The following is a 4,766-nucleotide window of genomic DNA, read 5'->3' on the forward strand; positions in this document are numbered from 1 at the left end:
AAAGTATTACAAAGAGTATTACACATGTCTCCTTTTTTCTCCCCCTTGACATTCCCCTGGCTTCCCCCACCCCACAGTGTCTTGTGTCCATTAGTTAATCTCATATGCACGCATGTAATTCCTTCGGTTGATCTCCTAATCCCCCCAACCCTCCCCAGGGTTCCCACTGTAGTTTGACATTCTTCTCAATGTTGCTCTGCCTCTGTATCCATTTTTGTTCATCAGTCTATAATGTTTCTTATTATCCATAAATGAGTGAGTTCATGTGGTATTTTTCTCAGCTTCCCAGGGGCCGTCTCAGTCTCACAAGGCCCATCTCAGACTCACAGGGTCTGTCCCAGCCTCACGGGGGCCGTTTCAGCCTCACAGGGGCTGCCTCAACCTCACAGGGGCCGTCTCAACCTCACTGGGGCTGATTCAACCTCACCGGTGCCGTCTCAACCTCACCGGGGCCGATTCAACCTCACCGGGGCTGTCTCAACCTCACCAGGGCTGTCTCAACCTCACCTGGGCCATCCCAGCCTCACCAGGGCCGTCTCAGCCTCACCGGGGTGGTCTCAACCTCACAGGGGGTGTTTCAACCTCACCGAGGCCGTTGCAACACTACCAGGGCCGTTGCAACCCCACCAGGGCCGTCTCAACCCCACCGGGACCGTCTCAACCTCACCAGGGCTGTCTCAGCCTCACCGCAGGTGTTTCAGCCTCACTGGGGCCGATTCAACCTCACTGGGGTCGTTTTGACTTCACCAGGGCTGTCTTGACCTCACTGGGGCTGTCTCTACCTCACCAGTGCCATCTCAACCTCACTGGGGACGATTCAATCTCACTGGGGCCGTCTCAACCTCAAGGGGGCCGTCTCAGCCTCACCAGGGCTGTCCCAGCCTCACCAGGGCTGTCTCAGCCTCACATGGGCCATCTCAACCTCACATGGGCTGTTTCAACCTCACCGGTGCCCTTTCAGCCTCACCAGGGCCGTTTCAGCCTCACCGGGATTGTCTCGACCTCACTGGGGCTGTCCTGACCTCACCAGTGCCATCTCAACCTCACCGGGGCCAATTCAAACTCACCTGGGCTGTCCGTTACTGTTTTAGCATATGGATTCCTTATGATAACATCTGTTGCCACCTGCAGCTAGAATAAAGAAGTGTTTCATGTGACCATATTGTATATTTAAGAATAAAGGTTTGGGAGGAAACTAAGATGGCAGCATAGGTAAATACTGGAAATTGCTGCCTCGCACAACCACTTCAAAAATACAACTAAAAGACAAAACAGACATCATCCAGAACCACAGGAAGGCTGGCTGAGTGGAAATTCTACAACTAGAAGGAAAGAGAAAAGCACACTAAGACTCAGAGGAGGTGCGGAAGTAAAGTGCAGAGGTACGGAGGCGCACGTGAAAAGGGCTGGCAGCTGAGGACACGGCGCACGCGGAATGGGCTGGCAACTGAGGTCACGGTTGTCGTTTTCAATAGGGAGGGAGTCTCAAGCTCCCCACTGCTCTGAACTCCAGTTCCAGGCGAGTCTCTGGGGACCCAGACTCATAGGGGGAGAAACTGGACTGTCTGGCATTGGGCCGAGCTCCAGGGCGGCTTTCTCTCAGAGGAGCTTACAGCGATTACTGGGACACTGAGACTCGGGGCCTCTTAGGATAGGACTGAGAATCAGCCATAACTGTTTGCTCCGCCCTGTTGATTCCCTTTGACCCTGCCCCATCCAAGCTGTGAGCAGAGGCTTTTGCATATGAAAGGCCTCGCCCTTTCCAATCTGAAAATTACCTAACAAATTGCAGCTGGGCCAGACAGACCCAGAACTTCCAAGAGAAAGCCCAAGGCCCCACAGCAGCTTGCATTGCTTCACAGATGGGCCTCATCTGAGCACCTCCAAACCCCAAACAAAGAAGAGGAATCTGCAGATCTCTCCATAGCTCCTGCTGGGTAGCCTTAGGCAGAGGCTAAATTAACACCTCCTTAGAGATCCAAGAATTACAGGGCTCCATTTCCCTCTAACCTGTCAGTGCTCCTGAGTGTACATGCTGCATCCCCCTGCTGCTGCTGGGCTGCCAGAGCTGACAGGAGAGGGCCCATGCCTCATTCCCCCTGCAGGGCCACCACCCCTGAGAGCTAGAACTCTTGGGGGAGTTCATTAATGTGGTGCAGATTAAAACCTTGATGGAAGGAGGTGGGGTAGAAGACAGAAATCTGAATATAGAGGAATAGGAAGAGTTGCAATTTTCTGAGATTCCCAAGTATAAGGATGCCGAGAATAGGTTCACCTTTTTAATGATGGTTATTGACCAGGAGAGGTTTCAAGGATGTTGGCTAAACCCCTTATAGGACTTTCGCAATTTATGGAGACACCAGCTGCCGGGTCAATTTGTTTCAAAGAAGTCATTTGGGTGCATTCTATAGAAATTAAGCATTTTATATCACAGGTGAATTCATTTGTTATTGCAATCTTAATAAAAAATTTACATTCTTCTGTTTTGCGGGACCTGGAATAGCCCCTGAGCATTCAGTTAGTATACACCAGACATGGATCTTGTCTCCAGTATAAAAAACAGATATATCATCTCTGAGATGAGGGAGGAAAAGAAAGTACACATCAAAATCTAAGTAACACAGAGATCAAGGTACAAATTGCTCAAAGGTGAAATAAAGGTGGACTTTCTTTTGAAAAATTACTAACTCCTTTTCCTAGCTGCATGCAAAGGGAAAAGTGAGTAAAGAGTCATTATAATAACAGAAGAAGGGAATGTGTAAGATGATTCAGAACTGGTTCTAAAGCAACAGAGGACACCAGAGAGTCATAGGGTGCACTGAGGTAACTGAGCCATGGCCCTCAGGAGAGAATAAATTCCCTCTTCTTGGACCTCTAAGAGGCAAGTGTCCACATGGGGACTGTTAGGTCAAAGGGAAGCCCAGGAGCGGATGCATGCCACCACAAGGCAGGTGGTGATGGAGATAATGGACCCTCCCTGATTTCCTAACAGGTCAACATGCCAGACAGATGGCGACACAGATACTGGTTCCTTCCTGGAATCTGTGACAACACAGGTGGCGGGAACTTCCTCAGCTCATGCCCCCCGCCCCTCACTAAACAGCTGTATAAAAGAAAGTGCCTCCCTCCCTGTTGGCACGAATTCACTGGCCCTGCCTTTGGGGCTCGTGGGTCTCACCTGGGAATGCAGATTAAACCTTCTCTTTTCCTCATTTCTGATTGACTCGACTCTCTTTGTTTTCCTGCGTCACGAACCTTACGGGGACTACAGAGATGGGCAGCAATCTGGTCATCCAGCCTCTCTCATCAGGCTGGCCAAAGGCTGGTCATTTATCAGGAAGGTTGTGAAAGCTTCCCAGAAGTTACCAAGACAAGAGTAAAGGATCAGCATTCAGGGAAGGGGCAGCAGTTGTCATTTCCTGTATCAAAGGTGGCAAGAAAAAGCCCCTGAAGCAGCCCAAGAAGCAAGCCAAGGAGATGGATGAGGAAGATAAGGCATTTCAATAGCAAGAGAGGAGCAGAGAGCAAAGGCCAAGGGGAAAGCCCCCACCCTTCCCCGCACACATGTGAAATGAAGAAATCTGCCAGAAATGAGCTGCTCCTTGTGCCTGGGGCAATGGTGATCCTAAATTCTATTCCTGTTTTAACATCTGGATTCCTTGTGATAACATCTCTTGCTACCTACAACTGGAATGAAGAAGTGTTGTCTGTGAGCTTATTGTACATTTAAGTATAAAGGTTTGTAAAAATAATAAATAAATAATGCTAATTTAACAAAAGAGTAAGAGGACCAGCTTCAAGAGGGTCTGGTCCCTGCAGAGCCCCTAAGAGCCAGCCCCTCCCACATCCCTCCTGATAAGGGCTCTCACTCCTACTGGCCTCACCAGGAGCTTGGGCTTTATGAAGAGGGAGAACAGGGCTCATCTCACAGGCTTCCTGGAGAACAGGAGGGAGGGATTTTTCTGTCTGGGGTAAGGAGTATTCTGGCTCACCTTGGAAAGGTAGAAAGTCAAGACTACAGAATAGGGAGAAGCTGAGGTAACTCAGCCTGGAGAAATAATGGTCCCTCCAAGAAATAAATAAGACAGCTATTTAAACCTCCCTTCTTTAAAGATCACTCTTCCCCCGGACTCAGTGTTCCTCTTTTCTGACACCTCAGCAGAGACACCCACAAGCAGAGCAGCTTCAGAATCACAATTTAAGACACCAAACACAGTCAGTCTGCTCCCCCAAAACCTCCTGTCCTTTGTCCCCAGAAATTGCCCCACTTACTTTCAGGAAATATAGAGGAGTGTCAATTCAATGGAGGAGATCTGCTGTAAGTCTGGTCAGTATTCACTCACCAAGCCAGCGACCAGCTCTCCACAGAGGAGTTCCCCCACAGGAGTGGAGTGAGAAATGAAAGTTAAGTTCATAGAAGTGGGAAAGAAACAATGGAAGCAGAAGAGAAACTTAATAATAATAACAATGGGAGGTCACCACATAGGACACTTAGGGAAGTCAATGCTTCAGTATGTTATGTTTTCATCCGTTTTCAGATTATTCTATCAAGAGTATTCAAATAAGAAGAATGTAAAATCTAATGATACACTCAGTTCTTATCCCTGGCAGAGCCCCTAAGATCCCATCCCTCCCACATGCCTCCTGATAAGGGCTCTCATTCCTGCTGGCCTCACCAGGAACTTGGGCTTTATGAAGAGGGAGAACAAGGCTCCATCTCACAGGCTTCCTGGAGAACAGGAGGAAGGGATTTGCTGTCTGGGAAA

At 49.1% G+C, this 4,766-nt stretch overlaps 1 protein-coding gene across 2 annotated transcripts in view; it reads right to left on the reverse strand.

Annotated features, from left to right (window-relative positions):
- Positions 1-4,374, reverse strand: part of LOC102262635 (tripartite motif-containing protein 5) — a 15,153-nt gene extending 10,779 nt beyond the window's left edge. For both annotated transcript variants that reach the window (XM_014533937.1, XM_014533938.1), the window contains exon 1: positions 4,273-4,374. The gene's annotated coding sequence lies outside the window, so the exon portion shown is untranslated. The remainder of the gene's footprint in view (positions 1-4,272) is intronic.
- Between the last annotated feature and the right edge of the window lie 392 nt (positions 4,375-4,766).

Source organism: Myotis brandtii, unplaced genomic scaffold (assembly GCF_000412655.1).
Source record: "Myotis brandtii unplaced genomic scaffold, ASM41265v1 scaffold12322, whole genome shotgun sequence".
Taxonomy (NCBI): Eukaryota; Metazoa; Chordata; class Mammalia; order Chiroptera; family Vespertilionidae; genus Myotis; species Myotis brandtii.